Raw genomic sequence first — 24,038 nt, forward strand, 5'->3', positions numbered from 1 at the left:
TGACTTTCTGAAAGCCAGATTAACTGGCTTTAACATACCTTTAAACAGAAGATTAATGGATCTCATGATTAAATTCAACTTGGAACCACTCAGTGACAAAATCAAACAGGAAATCTGAGAGAATTTTAAGTATGTGTAAAGTTGGCATCCACCATTATACTCATGAGTCAAAAAACCAGGGTGGAGTTACAAGTGTCTAAAAATTTTATGACAGACTTCAAATTATTTGAAACTGTTTGTGGCTTTACAGAGATATTGTATTTCCTGATGAACTTGGGGTGCTTTTATTCCAGTTGAAGCAGGATTGAGCAATCAATTTGAAAACTTCAAGCAAGATTAGAGTTAAAAAAACAGAGCCCAGGAAGGAATCAGCATTTTCTGGGAACTGAAATACTGAGTTTTAGATAGTAGTACAGAAGAGAAAAACCACCGGCAGACTGGACGCTGCTCAGGCTGCTTTTCACATGTGTACCCAGAGCACGCAGCCTCTGCTAGCCAGTGTTTGGTCCTGCGTGCCCAGCCTCTGCAAAATTAAGCACCAAAACTCTGCTGGGCTCTCTAGTGGAACAGTGCTCCATCTCTCTTTTGGAAAATCCAGCCCTCAAGGTAATACAAGAAAATATTCTTCACGCTAGTAACAAGCACCAAAACCTGGATGCATGTGAGGAGCCAATTCACTTTTATGTATGCCTCAACAGAGACTGCCGCCATTTTAGGGCCTTGAAGCAGACAGTGCCCTCAGAAAATGGCGGGAAGCTCTGGCCCCGGGGGATTTTGCCTGGCAGTACACCTCAACATTGTCCGGGTTTTACGCTACAAATCCATTTTCTGGCACGGGGTGGAAAATTACTCTAGAGCTTTAATGCATGCTATATGTGGGAGACAACTGGGACACACGAGGGGGGCAGAGGTTGCTGCCATTTTAGGGCCTCTGAGCGGACAACGCCTTTAGAAAACAGCGGGGAGCTCTGGATGTGGGGAGACTTTGCCTGGCAGTCAGTCAGGGGAGAGAAAACTTCCACCACTGGGCTGCAGGCAGTGGAATTCCTGCTGCCTGGGAAAAATTCTCCCTGACTAGCCAGTGCTCAGTGGGAGGAGCCTTGGCACATAAACACAGTAAACTGCGCCATAACCAGGGCCTGCTGTCTCAATTTCCAGGGGGCGGGAGGCTCATCTAGAGGTTCGGCTCCTTCTGCCCCTGTTCAGCCCTGCAGTCTGCCCTGCCTCTCTGTTCCCTTTTCTATCCACCTTCGGTAGGACCACATCTTTCTTTATTGATGAACAGTTCTCAGATGTTAATATTTCCCGTGCTTGTGTTTTATTTATGCCAAGAAATCTGTTAAAAAGAATCCCTTTGCTATTCCTTTGCAGTGGAACACGAAAATGGCAGATACTCAGTATATGAATTCTGAGAAAAAAAAAGTTTTCAAAGGCAGCACACAATTACATTTTATAAGGTTATTGTTATTTGAGATGACGGTCAGCAGAGAGCTTTCCCTGGGCTGGTGGTGAAGAGGGAGAAAAACCAACTAAGCTGAGCTACGTGTTCACATGCATTCAAAGTCTGACAAAGGGCTTGTGGTGCAAGCTTTAACTGTACTTTGTGCTGCAAGAAATTAAGACTTTCCTTGCCTTAAGGTGTTATCATTGTTAGGAGATATAAAAAAGCCTAGCTTTTTTCCCCCCAGGAAGCGAGACCAGTAGGTTTGAGGTAAAGTTCATCTGGGTGTTTCTAAAAATTTGGACCTGAACGGTGTGCTTTGAAAAGATGATGCATTGCACTGTATTTATATTTATTCAGCATGAGGGTTCTTCATTAAATTAGGAGTCACTTTATGGAAAGCACCACAATTAGTGCCTGACACAATGCTGCCCTGATCATGGGTCTGCCACAAAAGGGGAAGCTGGAGGTCTTTGTCTGCCAGGTGTCATTGTCCTCTCTTAAACTGCAACCAGAGCATGACCATGATTCAGGAGTGATGATTCAGTCAATGAATATGTCTTTATTTTATTGTAAGATTAAGCTTTTATAACAAATCAGAGTGCTTGAGTTGCTGGAGCTGAGTATATATTCCATTTTCATTATTTTACAGGATAAAAGTATAACAACAAATCAGCTTCCACTCATGTAGGCCAACAGGTATCTCTCTGCCAAGAAGAATCTTGCTTTATGACTTGTGAATTGAAATTTGTACCCTCTCTAAGCACTATTCTATCCAAAGGTGAGAAGCTTTGTGGACATTTTTCTTTCTTTCTTTCTTTTTTTCCCAAGCATTTGCTGCCCTTTATGATTTTTTTCTGCAAAGTTAACCTGAAAATCAAAATAAGTTCTGAAGGAAATGCAAACCAAACAACCTGATTTTTTTGACAGGGGTGGATAGGGCACTGCAATTTCACCCAATTCTTATAATTACTCACATATTTCTGCCACTTATACAGTTTGAAGCCTTAAATTAGTGTCAGATGAATGTTTTCCATTAATGGTAACACTGGGATTTCAGAGTTACTCCCAGTGACAGGGCCAAATTGTGCTAATTGTCAGCTAGGATGCTCAATTTAGAAAAGGAAAGGAGATAAGCTGGCTGGGTCTCTGTATATACAGACAAAAGAATCTTTGCACGTTAAAGGAGAAATCTTTCTTAAGCTGTAATCTCAGGAGTGACCTGACTCCTCCGAGTATGAAGCATGGATTTTTGGTTCTGTTCCTTAGGGGTTGGGGAGAGTTGTGTTATTTATGGACTACAAAGAAAAATCTTTAACCAGGAAAGAGTCTTAGTTTTATTTCACCTGAGAAACATTAGGAATAGTAAGTTCAGTTTTGCCCTTCTCATATATGTGAATTCCTTATCCCTGTGATTGGAGAGCTGAGCATTAAACCAGCTGTCTCCCTCCTCAGTTTTAAAACTGCATTTTAACTGTCCAAGTGAATTTTTCTGCCTTTATTTGTTTAAATTTTCACATTTCAGAGGAAGGAAACAGAGAGGCAAGACTCAAATAATTACTGTAGAAGGCAAGTAAAGAAAAATTTCCACAGCTGTTAACTTTATAAACTGTACATGGTAGGAAAGATAAAAAATGTCCATAAGCAGTATTTCTTCCTTTTTTATTTAACCAGCATATCAGTCTGTTTTGGATAAAGGTGTAATGTTTACATTTTCCTGTTTGAGCAGTGCTGAAAAGACAGAAACCATCTGAGAAGAAGCCTTTCCCTGTCTGCAGGTGCGGTGCTGCTCTCCTCCTGCTTACTGATCAAATTGATTGCTACAGGAATGTCTTCATTTTTTTTATCTTGGGTGAAAAAATATTAGTGATTTAAGAGATATTTTCAGCCTTTGAAAACTAAGAATAGTGGTGATTGGATGGTTTGGGTTTTTTTTCCTTCCAAAAGATGTTTTTATTAATTCTTTTTTTAGCAAAGAGAGTAAGAAATTTTCTGCCCATCTTTTGGGGAGAAGGATTAGAGAATTTTGGCAGACTGATGGAAGACTGCAAGTCTTCCAATGGAAGAATTCCATAGCAGTCTGTGTTTTGACAGAAAATAAAATTAAAAACACTAAGTAATTCTATTTCCTATCAGCTCTCAATCTGACATAAGCTCTCTTTCTGAAAATTTATTGTCTCTTTTCCCACTCTGGTCCAGTTATAGAAAATAAAAATTTTAATTTGACCTCTTGCTAAGATAGCAATCTGGACCTTGGAGAGAAAAGAGAAAAAATCTGTGCACCCTTTTCTGTTTAATACACAAATCATCTGAAGTAAATGTTTATGGAATCTTTTATGTAGGATCAACTTTTGAAATAACAAATTCCTTATATAATGGATAATTCTTAGCATGATTTCTAAGGTTAGACACGTGGATCACTTAGAGCATAATATAAATTTAAAATATTTTTTAGAAGGATTTTGCATGTGCATGCACCTGGTGTGCTGCTTGTTTGTGACCTGTGGGGGAAATCAGCATCCTAAAATGAGAAGATGTTTTAAGGCCTTACTGTGAGAGTATTGAGTAGTACTAATGGTTATTTTAAGTGACCTGATGAGTAAAGCTCTACTGTCTGAGCAAAACCTGATCTGTCAATACGTGGGCTTAAAAAAAAAAAAGGAACTGTAGGAGACCTTAAAGCAATTATCTTTCTGAGGAAGCTTCAGACTAGTTTTGCTGATGTAGAAAATCAGAACTCAAAAAAATCCTTGAAGAACACAGGAAAAAAACCCCATTTGGGTTTTTTTTGCTAATTTTTTTTAGAAAAGTAACCACAATGCATTAGTGAAAGAGGAAGATAAGAAATATATGAAAGGGTTGGTTTTTTTTAAGTGGGAGTCCAGTATGAGTGGGCAGTGAATGAGTGTCCACTGTCAACACTTGTTGAAGGAAAATGCCAAGAGTCCAGTGGGGTTCCCTGAGCTGAGTTTGTGATTGCCCCTCCGGCAATGGCAATCAAACCGATCGTAATCTGGGCAGCTATCTGAAGTTCACCCCTTTTGTTTGAACTGAAGTGAATGACAGAACTCTCACATGTCAGCAGGATTGAGGAGGCAGGGAAATGGTGATGGACACCATTGATGAGCTTTACTCAGCCACCTCAGCAGCTCAGCCTGCATGGCTTGCCACACCCTTCCCTTTAGGACCTGAGCATCTGGGGTGACTGCTTCCTGCCTGATCCTCAAGCTTTGGATTTGCATCTACTTGGTCCCAGTTTTATGCAGATAACTTTTGAAACTGTTCTGTGCAACTTCTTTTAGATTAATAAATTGCACACCCAAGACCATGAAATACTGGTAAATAAAATTGCAGGAGATCTTAGGAAAGATGCAGGCAAAAGAGTGGTTAGGATAATTTCTCAGGAAAAAACACTTAAGTATTTTATTTCCACATCAGATGTTTTAAGAATTCCCAGAAGCATTTTGTGGTAGAACAAAAGCCTAAATAATCTTAATGTTTGCCAGCCCCATGTCATTCCTGTAAAATTCATGCCTTGCATCTCTCTCTGCACTCTTCAGATGAATCAGCATGACCTCATAATATTCCTACAAAGCTCAGGGCTCAGTTGTGAGCAACGTTGTTCTGTATTGTTTAGTTGGCTCTCCAAAGCCAGCTGCTTTTGCCAGGATGAATCACATCCATTTTCTGACCTCTTAAGCTTGTCCAGCACAATAATTTGTATAACAACTGTCTTTGCCGCCTAACATCTTTCCTTGGATGTGAAAAAGTGGTATTTTTTTTCTATCCCAGCCTTGTGTGGGTTTGAGTGTGTGTATATGTGCAAGGGGGAGTACAAGAACCAAATCCTTCCCCCTGCTTGTCTAAACTACTTTGCTTTTGGCCTGTTGCATACCATGGATCTACTGTATAGTTGGCTAAAAACACCCCAAAATTATAGGCATGAAAGAATTAGATAGCTTTTAAGCACTGTGTATGATCCCTGTAGCAGGCACAGGTTTGACTGAGGAAGGTTTTTGTTCACTTTGCAGAGTTCTCCAGTACCACCCACTACGTGTCCTGGTCACAAATTCCTAGTGTCCTGCTGTGCCCTGCAGTACCTGGCACAGACCTCCATGCCCTGGAGGCAGCAGTACAGTGGGCTGGGGCACAGATCTCAAATATTTTCAGATATTTTGAAATTATTTTCTTAGCCATAGTGAGCCTGAGCAGATCCAGAACCTTGCTAAAGTGCTCTTCAGGCATTGCCAGTCTCCTTGAGAGGACCAGCAGTGCCAAAGGTGGACCTACTGTTCTGAGCAACACCTAGCCAGAAGCCTGGGGACCACCTAGATTTGGCCATAAGTAAGAAACATGCAGGACTCTTGAGATACAGTCACAAACTGCTTGGTATGTGAAACCCTAACCTGTGTGTTCCTATATTTAAGTAGAAAATACTTTCTGAGAGTGCTTTGCAGCCAGTTTCTCATGGAACCCCCAGCTAATCTGGCTCCAGGGCAGTCCCAACTGCTTTGTGCCAGGCACAGAAAAATTGTCCTTTGGCTGAGACATGCAGTTACACATCACACATTCTTTTTTGTCACACATCAACTAAGCTAAGCTGTGAGACAGCTTCAACCTTTGTTTGCCTTTCCCCTTTGCATCTCCTACAAATAAACATCATAGTACACTTTGCCCGGTATCACTGTCCAGTATCACTGAACGTCCTTGTTTTCTCTCTTTTCAGGCTCATTCTCTACTAAGTCCCAACTATTTTTAGTTACTTCTAAAGAGATTCAAAAGTAAGCTTTTCGGTGTTTCTCAGTTCATTGTTGTAGCTTGTTTTGTGCAATTTTTAGCAGATTGCCTGGAGATTAGACAAGGTTCTTCAAAGTGGTGTCACTTTGAAACGTGTATGCAGGATTTGGCTGATTTTTTTCCCCTTTCTTTCTTTGTCCTCATGCTTCTTGGACTAACTGTTAAACGGGTAAAAAAAAATCACCTGTTTGAGATTTGCAGCATATATGATAAGTCTCCAGCAGGTGTGACTAAGCCTTTTCTGTTGCCCCCTGCTAGCCCCCAGCACCAGCAACGTCAGTGGCTCCTGGGCAGTGTAATTACTTTCTGGTGAGATTTCGATCCAAGCTGTGTTGAAAATGAGCACAGACTTCAACTGCTTCTGCCTTCCAGCTGCTCAGGAGAAGCAGTGCGGGACAGACAGCAATGAGAAATGTTATGAGCAAACCCTTAGAGCAGCAGAGCACGTTGGGCAGTGGCACAGGAGCGTGCTGCACTGGCTAACATGCTTGCTTGTGCACAGACCCAGAACTTTTAAGAATTACTTTGTGTATATCTTCAGGTTAAAATTTGGAGAGTTTCCGTCTTATTTCTATACAAATAGATTTGACTGTGTGCCTGGGCGTGTGTGCGTCTGCAGCAGGGAGTAATTTACACAATGTGCGCATTTTTAGGGAGAGGTGGATTCTATTTTGGATTAAATAAAACAAAAGACTGAACACAAGTAAACTTTAAAAAGACCTCTGTGTCTTTTTTTTCTTTACAGACATTGCAAGTTTTGAGTATAAAAGTACCAGTGTTTACAAACAGTTGCAAGGAGTACAGAAGCCCAGGAAAGTTATTTTATAGCTACGGTTTGTTTGCTTGCATAGTCTGAAATGAACAGGGAACAAGAGATGGCTTTTAACAGAGGAAATGTGTGTGGGAGGATTATGTATATAGGAAAATGACAGCAGTTAGAATGAAAGAAAAAAGTCCTCAATGGCTATTTAGAGTATCATTTTGAAGTAAAAGACAAATCACAAAAAACCGTTGACTTTTGATAAGGACAAAAATTGAGTGAATGGAAGCAGATGCAGGAGGTTTTTTTCTCTATAGAGTGATGGTGGGAATTAGAACCCCAGAGTATGTTAATCCATTGGTTTAGAACAAAGGGATTTGAAAAGTTTACAGAAGAGCACACAAAAATTACCTGGAATAATTGCTTAGTGCTGCTTAAAATTAATCAAATTTCTCTGACATTAGCCTAGATTTAGCTTGGTTCTGTAAGTGAAGGCATTTTAGTCAGCCTTCATATGTAATGGAATATTGGCTTGAAATGGGTTTTCACTTACTGAAAACTCCTCGCAGAATGCCCAGAGCCTCCTCACTCCTATTTCTTCACTTCCGAGGTTGTCTTTTCTTAGGCAACTACTCTGACACGTAGCCTGATTATCCAAGTAGTTCAGCACTAACTGTGCAAGGCACTGACGAGGAGCAGGGGCTTGCTTCGACAGCAGGCCAGTGATCAGCCTTTTTGCCTCTGGTAAAGCAGTTCATAATTTTGAGTAAAGTCTGGTTTTAGCCGTGCATGTGGTTGTACAGATATCCTAAGCGCAGCGGGCACAGTTTAAGGATGCCTGTAAGTAGCAAAGAAGGTGCACAGATGGGGTACTTGAGTTACACTTGCAGCCACCGTATGGAGCTCCTCTGCCCGTAGCACCACTCAGAGAGTCAGGCTGAATACACCGAACAAATCTCTAAAAATCAAACTCTCTCAGGACTTGCTCTACACGCAGCACCATTTTACAGACTCACCTCCCACACGGGCACTGTAGCGGTAGCCTAGGGAGGGCAGAGTAGGCTCAGAAGCAGCGAGGGGAGCGAGAGGAGCCGGGCTGCAGCGCTAGCAGAGCTGAAAGAGAACTCACTGCGGTGCGGCGCTCCGCGGTCCCCTCCTGTGTGCGCGGCAGTCCCTGCGAGTGCTGACCCCCAAAAGCAGCCGCGCTCCAGCACGGGCTCTTAATATGCACACCGCTCCCTCCCCATCAGCGGCTCTCCTCCTCCTCCCCCGTCTCTCACACACACGGTGTATGCATCATTCCTGATAACAAGCAAGTTGGCTGACTTGGGGCTAGCAGAGCAATGCTGAGTGCTGGAATTTCTTGGCTTGCGTTCAAAGCAAATTTAAAGCGATAAAGTGCCATTTGGATCTATATAATAATAATAAAGACGGGCGCTGAGGAGTTGAGTCAGATGATGGGTGGTTTTTTTTCTAAATGTAAAATGTGTTGAACAAGCCAAGTAATGTCTTTTGTAGATTATTTCTAACTAATGTGAAACTTGCACTATCTGGATCCAGTTATAGAGCAATGCCTCAAATAGCTGCAAATGGAGAGTCAGATATAAAATGAACAAAAACACTCCAAAACCCACCAGCACCAAAAAAAAACCCAACTTCAAAGCTGTTTACATAAAGAACCAAGTGTGATTTAAGTTGGTGAGTTTGGGGTTTCGATGGGTGGTTTTTTTTTTGCTATCAGTGAAGAAGGATTTGTGCAAACTGTCCATGAATAATACATGTTAGTAGTTACAGCTGTCATGCTGCTGCTTCTCATCTGTAGTGGATATTGTGCTTTTCTGTTTGTTTATTCATTTTCCTTTCCATTGTACTTTGGCCTTAGTAAAGTCCATTCCGTGTTGCTCTACTTTGCTCTTCTCTGAGCATGGGACCAAAATGCAGCAGAATTGGAGCAAAGTTTTTTAATGCTGCAGTCTGATGTGTCCCACACAACTGTGCTCTGAGGCTTTCTTCACTTTGTATCAATAAACAATTGTGTGTGTGTCTCCTGCAGGTGCAGGGAGTGGTGCTAACCAAAGCACTCTCTCCTGGCATGAGGAGGTGATAGATCATACTCTTAATCATTTGCTGCAGGTCAGCTCATTTTCATGTAATTTCATGTGATTTTCCCTGATGTCAACAGCTGAGTTTTCACAAACCAGCAGCCTTTACAGCTAAGAAAAAATTTACAAAAAGAACCCCAAAATATCTTTTAATCGGGACTGATGTAGACTGAGTGATAAGCCAAATTGCTGAGGCATAGCTTAGTGGTGGAACTTCCATGCTTTTAGGTGTGCTTTGGCTGCAGATTTATGCTTTAATATTCCTTGTCTCCAGAAAGTCACTTTGGAGGTGGTGGTTTTGAGTGCATCCCAAAAAGTAAAGTTTAAAGGGCTCTAATACCATATTTTATCAGTTTTTAATTGTTGACTTTTGATAAAGCAGCCTCTATGGGGTAAAACAGTTCCTTCAGTTGCAGAGAAGCAGTTTGAGACTTTTCCTCATTTCATTAGCAGAAAACTGAAGGAATGTTTATGGTTCTAAAGCAAACAGAATTTGAAACAAATTTATAAGTGTTTGTAAATTTTGAGCAACTAGAAACTTTTATTTCTTCTAGTTTGGAGCAGAGAGTGGAACACAGCAGTATGTTATGGGATCTGGTTCTCAGCCTTCGCAAAGGGAAGCAGAAGGTATTATTCTTGAGGAGCTGTTTTTAGCAGACAGCAGTTTACTCCTAACCCTGGCAAGGTAACCAGTAAAAATGCATGGTAAAGCATTAGTAAGCACACTAGTAATCCAAAATTTTCTTTCTCTGTGGGAAGTTTAATTAGTTAAAACTGTACTTTTGCTCCAAGACTCCCATTCATTGAGTTGGTACAATGAATTTGTGCTACAACTGTACCTTCAATGACTGACAAGGTACTGAAACCCTCTCTTTCACTTTGCTGTAGGAAATCTTTCATATAGATCAGTGAGAAAAGATATTCAACCTGTGACAGGAGTGTGCTGGGACCAAATTTTTCACTTCCTGTTTCAAATGGGTAACTCACTCTCTGTCCGGTGGAAGTTGCACTCAGGCCATGTATCATGGGCAGGCATTATTCCCTCCCCTACTGCTGCTCTGAGCACCTTAGGGTCTGTCAGGAGTGTGGGTATGCAAACAGTGAGATTTACAGGGCTTGTGCTCAGGAGCACCTGGTGCCCAAGCTGAGTACAGCTCTTTACATGATCAGGAAGTAGGCTCTCCTAAAGAAATGTAATTCTTCCTTTCAAAACTTGGCTCAATGCATGTGAATTATCAAATAAATTCCTCTGCTTTCTATAATGGGAAGTGATTTGTGCATGCATTTTTAAAATAATGAAGTTAGTAATGCACTGACCTGATCTAACCTCGATTTCATTTGCTGATGATTTCTTACAGATTAAGCTCTCCCTTTCTGTTGCCCTTTTGGCCTGCAACTGCTGACAACAACATGAGAAATTGGCTGAAGTGCTCGATGAAGCAGTCAGGCTGGGACTGTATCCATCTGTTACATGAGGCTCTTTGCCTAAAGTGTCTTTCACCTCTGTCCAGCTTCTGGAAACTTCTGGGATAGGAGAGCAAACCAGTCAAGATCATGATGTATTAAATGAAGCATGTATAAAACCTGGATCCATTCATGTCCAACGCCTTTCCTGGGAACGGCAGCAGGGGCACTTTAATAGCAGGAGCTTCAATCAGGTCTCAGGATTCAGCAGTTGACCTCTTGCCCATTTGTCTTTTGCAACATCCAAGTTTCTCATGGTCAGCTGAGCCCCATGGACAGCAACTCTGCCAGTGTGTACCTGGCAATTGTGGGGAGTCACAGAGTCAGTGAAAGGATGTTTTCTGTGTGTGTTATACAGGGAAGTGAGGACACATTTCCTTTCTTGGTCAGCATGGGGGCTCTCCTCATGGTTTGAAAGCCCTAAATGCAGAGGAACTCACATGGATTAAATTTAAATCCAAGATTTAGTTCAGCAGATGTCCCTCCCAGGGCATTCACAGGCTATTAGGGGATCAGTACACTGCAGGCAGATCTCCTGCCCTGTGACTCCTAAGTGCTGAGGGATCACTCTGCTTATTGTGGCCAGATCTTCCCCACATCTTCTATCCCAGCTGCTGCTCCGCTGTGTGCTGGGGAACTGATAGTTAAGCAGAAGGTTTGAAACAAAACATAGCATCTCATGAAGTTGCCCATGTTCTGTTGCAGGGCTCTGTGGTGAGATAGCTTGCTTACTGCATGTGCCAGGAGAAGCAGCCACGATTCCTGACATCTTGCTTTGGGAGCAGTAAGAGGCCAGCTCCCCAGAGCTGGAATGGGAGGAAGCATATTGCCACAGTGTGGCTTTTTCCCTGCTGGGAAGGAAATTCCAACCATTTTTTATGGTGAGTTGATTTTTGCACTTCACAAAACGTGACCATCTTATCAAGACTAGTAACCTGCAGTTAGTGCACCTACTTGTGTGTTCAAGAGAATAAATCCACTCAAGTCAGAATTTTGACTGTAAACTTTGATATAGTCATCATGTTCACTTCCTTAGTAATTTCACCTACCTCTGCCTTGTATGTTTTGGTTTTTTTTTAATTACAACACTATGCTGCTATTAGAGATTTGTGCAAACTAACATTTAGTGTAAGATACGGGAAGTGAATAACTGCAAGTTATCATTTTTAAGTCACTTAAGGAGGGGTATTAGGCCTGCAAAATGCTAGACCTGAAAATACAGCAAAGGCACTTGGTCTTCTATGTTTATATATAATAGAGCCCAGCAATTTGCCTTCTCTTTTAGCAAGCAGTAAATTCAGCCAGAAAAGTACACCTTCAGAAAGACCTAATGTTGGACTTTTGCAGCTTAAGTTTACAAACACTTTTGTGTTTGTAATGCTGTGGGGACTATTGAAAATACCAGGTATTTCTTTTCTGAAAAGTTGACACATTTAAAGTCTATTGGGAATTAATGTTTCTGTTGCCTTTTTTTTTCCCTAATTTGAAATATTAAAAAAAGTTAGTATATTTGAAAACACCATCTGTGTCAATGTGTGTTTTTACACGTGCAGCTTGCTCTGCTCATGCATGTTCCATTACATTTTTTATGATATTTTTGTTAAAAATATACAGAAGTCATAAATGCATTTAAATGAAATTATCCATTCTTAATCAAATATCCTCCTTACTGTAGCTCTAGTAAAAGGCCATGCTTAATGATCAATGAGATCATTACAAAAGCAATAATGAGATTTGCTTTTGAAGCAGAGCAGCTTAGAGAAGCAATCAGCTACAGACAAGCCTGCAATTTTGGGGTTTTAAATTTAGCTGATAACTTTTCTTTTCTTGTGCTCCTGGCAGCAGGGAGCTTTTGTGTGTACACTGAAAAGCATCAGCTGAAAGATCCATCTTCAAGTTACTACATGGAGAGCCATAAGGAGCTGTCTGTTAGACACAGTTCTTCACGTTCAGAAGTGGTCTCTTGGCTTTACTCCTAAGTAGGAAGGTTCACAGCTACAGGTGGTTTTGTATGAAAGACCCTGATCCAAAATCCAGTGAAGCTGGCAGAAGGACTTGTGGGCTCCCATCTCAGGTGTTGGTTTTGCCATTGAGAATTTGGGCAGCATCATAATGGCTCGTTTAGTCAGAGCATTTGGAATGACCTTTTCTAGTGCATTTGCCTCAGCATTTCATGTATGTAATGCTCAGTCCTGAGCCAGCTGGCTGACTATTTGCTTTATATTAGCATTGCTATTAATGAAAAATTGTCCAAGGTTTAAAAAGCTAGTTACCCTATAGAATCCATTTATCCTGGTAGCTTTTCTACCTTAGCAGAGGAGCAATGACGCACTTCCCAACTCATAGGGAGTTGCATGCATATGTGACAATTAAATAAAAACTCCTGATGAATAGCCAGAGGACTCATCTATTCAGAAGATGCAGTTCAGCACAGAGATACTGAATGGAGGTCCTTGGTATGTCAGCTGATGGCTGACCCCTATCCATTTGAGTCTCTATACTGAAGCTTTGTTTCCCATTACATCCTGCAGGAACTTGTCATGGCAATGAAAAACCACATGGCCAAGTCAGAGCTGATCAGCTGCTTTTCTAATTTCAATTAAAGTTCTGTTATCTTTGTTTAAAAGGGAAGGAAAAGTTAAGAAATAAGTAGCTGTACAAGTTGCAAAAGATAAGAGAGCTTTGTTCCTCATTTTATTCATGTGGTCAAAGTATTGATGAAAGCTGGAAATGCTGTCTGCTTGCATTGGATAAATAAATCACGAGGTTTCACCCCGTGTGGGCCTTTGCAATTGTATCACATTCCATGAACAACTACGTAAAGGAAACAGATGTGCTTTATGAGCAGGAGAATAATCTGTGATTCACAGAAGTAGGTCAATGCAATTAGTGAAATGTTAAGACTCATAATGTAATGTAACATGTGCTGTCTGCCTGATTCCATCCACATCAGTTTCAGCAGGGATAACATTGGATAAATGTGTTACTTAACAAGCAAATAAAAGCTTTTAAAGAGAAGCCTTCTTAAAAACATGAAGCTCCTTCATCTCATCTACAAGTACTGGATGGTCCTACTAGAAAGCCCCCAGGGAGCCCTGAGCAGGCACAGGAGCTGTTTGCAGATATGCACTTTCACTTCAGCATTTTGAAATTTGAGACTTCTTAAAAATTCTCTTCATGACATCCTTTGTGACTCCACTAAACGTATCATTAGATATCACAATTGCTTTCAAGGAAACTAAAGTAGATTAAGAAGAACGTTTAAAAACTTGATTGGGTTGGGGGGTTTTCATTGGTTGGTTTTGTTTCGTTTTCATTCTTCTGGGGGGAAATCCTCGGGGGGTTTTGTTGGTTTGTTGTTGGGTTTTTTAATTTTATTTTTTTTCTTTTCTTTTCTGAATTTTTGCTGTAGAAGTCTTCTGTCCCCAGAAGTATGTGAGGCTGATCTGTCAGAGTGGGACAAAAGGATCAGTGTCTAAACCTTAATGTTGTTGCCCCATGGCTCCAGCAGTGACTTTCCAGCACCAACCACTCTAATCACAACGGAAACCAGTACTGGTAAATCCAACATAAATTCACTAAAGAATTGCTTGTATTTTGTCCAAATGACAGAACTTAACCAGTTCCACAGCCAGCCCACCTCTGAAACTCAGTGTCGCCAGTGCATTGGTATGGTGAAGGCTGTTAGAGTAAGTATAATATATATTAAAAAAAAAAACTATTGAAAATACCAGCTAACAAATTAACTTGTATAGCTAAAACACTGGATTATTTTGATTAAGGAGAAATTTTCAAGAAGAATTAATGCCAATGGACTGAGGTAGTTCTTGGAACTTATTTCAGAGACAAGAGGAAAAAGGGGTAAATCTTTGTTCACCAGACTCAAAAACCAGGGAAGCTGGAGTGTGGAAGTCATTATGAGATTAACAGAATAGAAAATTGCCTTGAATTTATGAGCAAGAAAATGATTTATTTGTTCTTTTGTGCTTAAGGAGAAAGGGACTCTGAATGATCTGCTTCTCAAAATAAAAGTAATCTCACATTTGGATTGCTAGCTGTTCTTCCTCCTTCCTGAATTAAGCAATAGTCTGAGGTGCTTAAGAAGAAGTTTCTCAGGTGTGGAGAAACTAAAAGTAAAATAAATAGGTAAAATAGAAAAAGTAAAATATATAGGTAAGAGTGGTTTAATCTCCTCTGTTCTTTGCTCCATTCATCTCTCTGGTGGTTTCTGAAGCTCTTACACAAGTGCAGCTCCACCCCTGTGTTGCCAGACAATGTGTCTGTGCCACACGCAGCATGAGGTGACACTTCTGTCCAGCTGGGACTCTCAGGGACTTCAGCTGAAATGTGTGCCCCTGCCCCATGGTGCAGTCCTTGAACTGAGAGCTCAATCCTTGGCCTCAGCCTTTCCTTCACATCCTTTTCAGGGGTGATGCTGTGTTCAGACCAGCAGGCATGTCTTTAATGGTGCTTGCTTCCAGTGGCTTGAAGCTCAGGGTGCAATCCCCAGGTAACAGTGGTAGGCAGCTGCAATCTTATTTTGCCTATAGAAAGCAAAGAGCTAGGGCCAGAGACCTGGAGGCCATTTACAAAGCTAGTTATGAATATTTTATTATCTTTATCTCTGTCTTGTGCTTCTCTGCAGTAGTTGCAGGCCCAGAGAACAAAGCAGTGTCTTTTGTTTAGTGGTTTAAAGTGCAGAAGGGGAAGGAAGCTACCATTTGTTGGATATTAGACAGATGTAAAATACAAAATTAATTAAAAATTAACAACAACTAGGCACAATAAGAATGAGAATCAGTTGGGAAAAGTTCTTCAGGGAGAGCAACAGGGATTGCCTTTGGCTTCAGACTCACCTCTTGCGGCAGTGGGGAGCGGAGGGGTGTTGGCCCTTTTCCTTTTTCTCAGGTGCAAGAGAGCCTAAAATAGCCATGGCAACATGTTCTGGAAGGGTGATCTGGATCAAAATGCAGTTCCCAGCAGCAGTGTTGTTCTCCATGTTCCAACTCTGATAACCAGACATGGTGGTCAATATGAAAGAGCAGAGCAAAACTTTTTTCATTGTCTTTTTGCATTGCTTCTGTACACACAAAATGGAAAAAAACCCTATCTTTTCTAGTAATGTGCTCATTTTAGCTTTGGGGAGGTGTGACTAAGTGCCTGATATACTGGATAGACAAGACGTGTCCATCAGCAGCAAGCAACGAGAGGTATTTACTCATAATGGTGCAGTTTCCAAAGTGACAGAGATGGCACCGAGCAAAGTGTCATAGCTGGAGAAAGTCTCTTCAGGGGTGAAATGAACTAATACAAAACAAGTTGAATTTCTGTTTTCACCAATGCAAAGTTATTCATTAACTTTGGTGATTTGAGATTTAATTCATATGAAGACCAGAGCTTACTCTGTCAGGATTCCTGGATTTGCCTTCTTCTCAGCATAGGAGAAAATAATGTGAAATGCCTCCAGCTTCCCAGAGATGGGACTTTCAAGGTCAGTATCAGTATTTTTACTGCCTCATCAAGGGAAGCCTGAAATGATTCAAGATTACTGCCTGGTCAGTCGTTCCTGAGAGGTTTCTGGTTTTGAGTTCTTGGTACTCTGACAATCATGATATTGTGAAAACGTTTATTTCTGCCTGCCCTTCTCTTTCCAACATTCTTTTCAGGAGATACAGATGGCATAACAGTCTCTAAGAGATATTAAGACTTTCAAGCAGCCACTGTTCCTTCATTTATTTGCTTTTGTTAGTTTCTGCATACTTTCAGGAGCTAAAATTAGTAGAGAGCCTCCAGCTTTTCACAGATGCTGCCATATTACTGACTTCATCCATCCAGCAAATGCTGACTGTGACACTGTAAAGGGTCTACACCTATTTTGTCATTACATTTATAGAACTTTTTGTTGTTGTTGATTTCAAAATACAGAAAGTCCCAGTGACAAACTGCAGTGGTATTTTGAGAGCAGTTCCCTCTTCCTGTTTGCTGTAAGTGGCATTGAATGACTTAGGGGATGAGAGAAGTACAATTGCACTTCAACAGAAACGTTTCTGGGTTTGGGTGCAAGTGCTTTGCTAGCAGAATGAAAAACAAAATAAAAACTGGAAGTGCACTGAGTAAAAAGACCAAGCTCTGTCTTATTTTAGGTTTTGATATTTTTGTCATTATCTAATGCAGAAAGGAAAAAATCTTTGGATGTTGAAGTACAATACTTGTTTTGAACATCTTTTGGACTATTCTGTCTATACTGATAAAATTGTAGGAAGACATAAGTTGCTTGAACTACAAATTTTCTGATATTTATCCAAAATATTTACTGTAATCTCAAGGCTTTTGCAACATCATCTTTATCAGTAAGCATTTTTCTTAGCAAAGATAGATCATTTTTTTCCAAGAGTTTTAAGTACCTGTGTAAGTTGTCCTTTTCTCCATGACGGTTTTTTATTTTACTGTGCCTATAACTAAGATTATTTCTTACCTGAAAATTGTTGTGATGTTGTGATCTAGGCAGTGATATTTTACTGCTGGCACATCATTTGACATTTTATTTTATGCCAAGCATCAGAACTGTGAGTGTACAGCAACCCATGAGCAATAGACAGCTCCCCCCAGTCTCTATGTGTTAAATAATCACTGCACTTCTGCAGGGGTGCAATGAGAAACTGATAAAAAAAGTGAGACAAAATAATGTATCCATAGGTTTTCTGTTCCATTGTCGAGCTTTTCTGGGAATCATCGTGAAATGATTCACTTGTCCAGACAATGCTGCCTTTTGTTTCCACTGATTCAGAGAGCGCAGGAAGAGAGGAGCGGCCTGGAGGAGCTGGCTGGGTTGTTGGGGTGGGGTTGAACGTAGGTCTGCATCAGCCTGGTTTTGTACCTAAAGATAGAGCAAAGGTATTGGTCCAACCCCAAACATTACACTGTCAGTCTGACAGGTTACCTGCAGGCAGCTTTCTCACATTTTTACCAATCTCATTATGTGTCTGAGTGATCAGGGAGTTTTTGCTCATCCAGGTAGTCTCCTGAATTTGTTAGAAGTTACCCAAGCCAGCCTTGTCTCACACCCCTCTCACTCTTCCTGCTGATCTATACATAGAGAGGGCTGCTTCTTTCCTCTCACACAGCAATGGCAGCAGCCCAGACAGATCCCTTCTGGAAGGGGATGGTTGGACTTACAGAGTCACAGTCTCCAGTTGTGGCTAAGTGAAATCTGAGATATTCAAGAGACAGCCCTGGTCTGTGAGCAGGCAGAGTTGTAGGCTTGGTGTATGCCTGAGAGAGAAACCCAGAGCTCTGGTACTGCTGTCTCTTTTCAGATGACCTTTTCCCCTTATCCTGTTCTCCACATTGCTGTGTTTCCCAACAGGAGAAGATGCTGTAGCACTTCCTTCTGCGCCTTGCATGAAAAACGTAGAGTCTCCTCAAGTGGTGAACATTCTCTTTTTATCATTGTAAAAGATGTGCAGAAACATTACAGAATGTACTCACCACACTGTGTACATCTCCTCCTCCATACTAGAATATTTCCTGCTGAGTATTGTCTATATTGAAATTTCTACTTTTATTAAGAATTTGCTAAACTTACTAAGTCTCTTTCACTTTTTAAACTCTGCTTGTGTACAGGCTTCCAGTAATACACTGCTGTTTTTCCTCTAAAGAAATAGAAAATCACTGGAGGGTTCTGACTTTTTTTACCACAATATTAAAGAAATTAAAGTAGCTTTGTGTTCTTGATATATCATACTTTGCAAATTTTTGAAAGGTGATGAGTTAGTAGCTGAAGTAGAGGAAGTAGCTGAAATTAGATATACATTCATTTCAGAAAGTTGTCTACTTACACCTTGCACTGCTGATCTCTTACCATAATTAAGCATTATTCTGATGACAAAGGAGATGAGAAGAGTCCACAGATGTTGAAGTCCAGCTAGTGAGGTAAGAATCCCTCTTTCCTGAGTTGTCTATAGAGATTTCTATCCCCAGTAGAAGCTGAAAAGTGACATTTCTCTTTCCAACCTGAGATGGATCAGTTGCTGTCTGATAAGAAGTCCTTCAAGGACCCTGCTTGAGACACAGCGCAAAAGGAGTAAAAGGAGTAAAAGTACAGTAAGAGTTTACCTCTAAGTATCTGTATGTCCACATTATTGTTTGAAAGCAAGGTAAAATTTTGTCACCTTCAGAAATTCATTTGCTTGTTTAGTTACTCAGTGGCTCAGGAATGTATTAATTTGCATTCTAAGGGAAACAAATAAAGGTAACAAATTTTAGTACACATTCTCAAAGTCTAGCACAGTTTGTACTTTCTCACAATATTTATTTTGCATGGATCCTTCTACTCCTAAGCAGAGAACTGAACTGAAAGCAATCACAGGCAATGCAGGGATTATCTCTTTTAGCACAGCAAGTTACTGGAAAGAGGATTTGCCCTTTGTATGACTGGTTGCAAACACTTTAGCTGACCACTAAAGCAGATGTCATGTTTGTTCTATTGCTGAAGCTATCTTTGACATTTTTTCATGTTATCCCCAACTAGAGGGCAATCAATTGGAACTATTTGGAGTTAGTTGTAGCCCAATGAAAACTACAGACCATCCAAAAATAATGTTACCTGTGCAGGAACATAGCAGTAATAAAATGACTGTACAGTGTTGCTGCTGCAGATTATGGTGTTGATGGTAGAGTAGTGTAGGTTGGAAGTGATCTCTTGAGATCTACTAGTCAAGCCACTCTGCTTAAGCAGGGGAAGCTCAGGGCTATGTCCTGTTGGGTTTTTAATAGCTCCACAACCTGTTTCTGTGTTTTACCACCTTCACAGTTTAAATGGTGTATCCTTGATGGAATACAAAACATGGAATTTCATGTGCTTTGCTGTATATCTACTGTTTCTTCTGTAGGCTGAACAGCTCCAGCTCTTTCATCCTCTCCACGTATGACAGATTTTCCAGTTCCTTAGATGTGACTTTGTGACTTTGGGCTGGTCCTAATCCAGTAAATCCACATCTTTCTTATACTGGGTTGCCCAGAATTATGACTGGAGCTTGTGAAGGTAAACTCACACTCACTGGAAGTAACAATCTTAAACTGTTTGTGGACTTGTGCTGTTCTCTGGGCAAAGCTGGAGTACCCAAGTAAAGTACGCTAATGTAGGACTTATTCCAGGAAGCTGTTGTAGAACCTCCTTTTCTATAGAACTTGGGATGAGCTCTCAGAATTCAACATAAGACTTTCAAATACTACACCACAGAAATGTGGAAACAACATGGCCTCTTCATGATTAAGTGAAACTTAAACCCACTTTTTCTGACATTACCTCCTTGAAGTGCCAAATGGTGATGGTAATTTTTCATAAATTGAGTAGAGAAGACTGTTCATCAATGTTAAAACCACTGACATTATGACTCTTAGCTTTTTTTTTTCCCTCCTCTTCCCTATTGAGGCACAATCCTGAAAGTGGCCTTTTCTCTAGGTTTGAAATTGATGATTCTCTTCCCAGTCACAGGATGGGAGAGTTATTTAGTGAGCCCTGAATCACTCTTTGATTCCAAAATAGTGAGGGCAGGAGCCTGAAAACAAAGATTCACATTATTATGGATAATACACATGAGGAAATGTGATTCTCGGCTTATGAGTGCTGTATATATTCAGCCTGATGAAAGTTCATGAAAGTGATGTTGTAAATAGATTTACCAGAAGAAATAGTTAACTTATTTTTAGAGGTAAGTATTGATCAAGCAAAGAGAGCGAAGAGTGCTAAATAATCCAGCTGTGCTAGACCTCTATGCCTCAGAGGAATATTGGACCTTGATATTTAAATAAAATTTTCTTCTAGTAGCACATAGATTAAGAAAATAATAAAAAGAAACTTAACAAATCCCTTCTAACTCAATGGAAACCATCAGTAGTTTCATGAGTCCAAGTGTTTACTTACCCTAATTCCAGAAGAATAGTTTTCATATTGCAGAAACCAAAGACTTTCCAAATTGGCTTATCTAGCCTAGAGTGTTCGGAGTAAACCCAGTTCTTTCAGATTGTGTCTTCCAGTGCTTCCCAGATGGCATTTACTACCCTCTTCCTGTCTCCCACTACTGACATACCATTCCTACATGGTAGGTAGGGCTCTAGTCAACATGGCAAACATACCAAGCCCCTTGGAGAGTCAGGACAGAGGTTGGATGTGAGCTGGTGTCCCTCAAAGACAGGCTGGCAGCACTCAGGCACTGCAGTGCGCTCCTCACATCGACAGGGACACATCTACTGCTAGATGTTTTCCTCCATGTGACCTCAGCTTACACACTTGGGCTTTTCAGTGGTCTGACAGGTTGGATTAAGGGAATTTCTCTTAAGTAAGCAATGCAGGTAAATGCACCTTATGAGGCCTTGTACTAGCCCTGGAGAACAGAGTAGTAGTGAAGAAGCTACAAGGAGTGTAGCATTTACATCAGGATCACTTTCCAGGAATGGATAGAAATGAGACCCTGACCAACAGACAAAGACTTATCAGGGAGGATTTGAAGCACTGTGGACTTCAGCTGCTTCTGTGCAGAAGAGGAACACCTAAAACATAAGATACTGTAAGCTGATTTGAGACTAATATTTCCACCTTGAATACTTGTGTTCTGGGTAAATATTACTTGGCTTGTTGAAAGCCAGCCAGTCACTTGTCGTTCCAGCCATTCCCCTGATCGGCAGGAGGGCACTTGCCAGACTGAAGCCAGGTCTGTGGGGCTGGTCAGATTGACTGGCAGGAGATGTCCTGCCTGACAAAGGCAGTGGGATGCCTTTGTGAGTGTCCAAGTGTGCTTGGATGTGCCCTGTACACAGACAGGGCCTTAGGACTCCAAGAAACAGTTTATGTGTTTAGAAATTATTCTACCATCAAAAGCTGCTATCATATCAAGAAAATAAGATAATAAAGTGAGAGGAGACCTAAATCTGCTCTGAATTAAAAGGGGAAAAATGTCATTCTGTAGGCAGCAAGCTATTCCATATCTGCTTCTTTTAAGTCCTGGTGAATGTTCTTTCAAAGAATTAGTGGCTGTCAGTGTCAAAAGCAGGATACTGTGTTCTGAGTGAAGCTCAGCTCTGAGTGCAACTTCTACAGCCTGGATATGAATAAAGAATGGTTTCAAAAGAGATGCAAGGCAGACTTCTGTCAATTATTGACACCTCAGAAGTAGGGCAAGGTTAATGTTGTGTGCCACTTCCAAAGAATATTTGTTAATCACAGAAGAGAACATGACAGATTATCAAGGAATAAGCGTAAGGAATATTAGATAAAAGTAAATCCTGTTGTGCCTCTTGCTGCAACAAACGGCACCTAATGTGGGGTAGCAACTCCAAGGGCCCTGAGGCCCTGATGATACAAATGGTCACTGGGGTGCCAGACCAGTCCTAGTGCTGAATGGGGGGAAGCTTATGGGGACAAGGATAAAGGAGAAATCCATAGGAACAACAATTACAAAGGAGCAACAGGACTTTTATAAACATTTTAAGTAGTTTTTAGTTTCCTTTGGGAGAGAGTTTTCTAAAAGGGATCTGAAAAAGGTCATTTGGTGGCTTTACAACACCTTTCCCAGCATGTCTGTAAACTATCTTTAATATCAACTTTTGGGACTTAGTTTGTGTGACCATATATGATTTAATAATCAAGAAAGACACTGTAGGGCTTCGATTACTGCCCATTTAGTCTACCATCTCAGAAACCCTATACCACCATACAATGTGTAAAGGTCTCCTGTTGTCAGTCACCTCTCCCATAAACCCCCTTCTAGCTTCTGTGAAGTTCCCCTTATTGTCTTACCCTCTGATTTTCCCACATCCTCCTCAGTCCTCGGTCTGGAGTGGTGCTGGCTCTGCCACCTTGGACCCTCCTTTCCAAGATAGTGACAGCCGTGCCACTTGGAACCTATTTTCCTACTCTTCACCTTCTCTTCCTGCCCCCGATTCTGCCTCTGGCTCTGCCTTTTCCCCTGAGTGCTCCACCTCTGGAGGTTGTGACCATTCCATTATAGGACATGCCTCTTCTGGGTAAGACGGAACCAGAAGCCCCACTCTGGAAACCATCATTTTGTTTACTGCCCCCAAAATGGTGGTGCCCATAACTCCCTACTGGAGCCCCAGACAACTTGCTGCAGTTATCCAGCACACGACATCAGTGCTTCCTTCTTTTGAGAACCCCTTCTTTTGAGAGAGTCTCCCACTTCGTTGCCTCTGCCGGCACAATATGGCCCCTTTGAAACCAGGCTGATCCAAATCCTACTCTAGCCATCAGTTTAAAGCCTGTGTTCCAGGGCCAGGAGCCTCCTTTAGATACAGCTCTTGCCATTCAGACTCTCCCAAGAAATCTTGTGCTCAACAAAATTGTGCCTGTGTTGGTGACCACTGCCCTGACTGTGGCAACAGGCATTCCCAGCAAACTTCTAACAACGTTACTATTACCGAGAGCAAAGACATGTTAGGGCAAGCTGTGTTCAACAAAGTCTGAGACCCAGAGCTCCCAAGCGCTGCTGACAGAGAAGGAAAAGGAAAACCACATTATTACTACTACCAAGCCTGCACTATACAACAAATTAATGTAGCTGTGCAAGTTTTCTGTGCTAACCCTAACACTCCCCCGCCCTGGTAAATATGTTTTCAGTCATATTTAGATCATTTTAAGTTTGAGTTCTATATTATGTTGAAGATATGTTTATTTAATTATTTTTGTTGTCTCAAGTCTGAGTTTATTAAATTAAGAAGGTAAATTATTTTTCTAGATATCAAATTTAGTTTTGCTTTCATTCTCTGTTTTACTTTAAAAGGCAATATATTGTTATTAATTTTAGCTTAACAGTATAAGTTTCAAGTTCTCCTAAGATAATCTTTATAATACCTTCCTTTTAAGCTTTAGTCATTTAAACTTTAAGTTTCTTCCATTGCTCTCCTAGTTATATTCAAGACCTATTAACTTCAACTGAAATTGATTTTAAGTTCAGTTTAAAATTTTCTGCCATAATGCTGCTTCCACCAGCCTATCGAACATCCCTACTGCATAAAGCAATTCTGCTGGCAACATCTACCTCAGTGAGTGCTTGCTAAGTGCCCCCTCTAGTCCCTCTGTTAGATAATCTTTTGAGCAGGAGCAGCCAAGAGTAACACCTACACTTCTTACATACCATTCAAGCCTTCTCCTGCAACCATCTCTTACAGAAAACCATCTTTTACAGCCCCCAGTCTTCATTAAAAATTAGTATCTTGATTTAATAGTATTAATTTAAGTCTTATAAGTTAAATACCTTTTTTATCATGTCTCTATTCAAAGACATCAGTAGTTTATAATAAGTACAGTTGTATTTAGTATCAGTATTATTATTTAGTTTGTTAATGTTAATTTAATTATTACAAATCATTAATATCTCTCAATTTTCATATATACAAAATGTAAATAGTTCTCAGCTGAAGTTACAAAAAATTAATGTGACACAAATAATCCTAACTC

At 40.7% G+C, this 24,038-nt stretch overlaps 1 protein-coding gene and 2 long non-coding RNA genes across 7 annotated transcripts in view; 2 read left to right on the forward strand and 1 right to left on the reverse strand.

The window, feature by feature from the left end:
* Nucleotides 1–8,285, reverse strand: part of HPGDS (hematopoietic prostaglandin D synthase) — a 28,880-nt gene extending 20,595 nt beyond the window's left edge. The window contains exon 1 of one of the 5 annotated variants that reach the window (XM_058837405.1): nucleotides 8,128–8,285. The gene's annotated coding sequence lies outside the window, so the exon portion shown is untranslated. Of the gene's footprint in view, nucleotides 1–7,551; nucleotides 7,746–8,014 lie in introns of those variants that run through there. The other 4 variants (XM_058837406.1, XM_058837403.1, XM_058837404.1 and 1 more) reach the window with 4 other exon arrangements.
* LOC131578560 (uncharacterized) lies at nucleotides 496–14,623 on the forward strand. The gene is made up of 4 exons (XR_009277523.1): nucleotides 496–606; nucleotides 2,094–2,222; nucleotides 11,270–11,445; nucleotides 13,977–14,623. It is a non-coding gene; the product is annotated as an uncharacterized LOC131578560 (long non-coding RNA).
* Nucleotides 14,624–15,982: 1,359 nt separating this feature from the next.
* Nucleotides 15,983–19,601, forward strand: LOC131578561 (uncharacterized). The gene is made up of 3 exons (XR_009277524.1): nucleotides 15,983–16,055; nucleotides 18,387–18,496; nucleotides 19,456–19,601. It is a non-coding gene; the product is annotated as an uncharacterized LOC131578561 (long non-coding RNA).
* The last annotated feature ends 4,437 nt before the right edge of the window (nucleotides 19,602–24,038 follow it).

The sequence above is a fragment of the Poecile atricapillus genome, chromosome 4, assembly GCF_030490865.1.
Source record: "Poecile atricapillus isolate bPoeAtr1 chromosome 4, bPoeAtr1.hap1, whole genome shotgun sequence".
NCBI lineage: Eukaryota > Metazoa > Chordata > Aves > Passeriformes > Paridae > Poecile > Poecile atricapillus.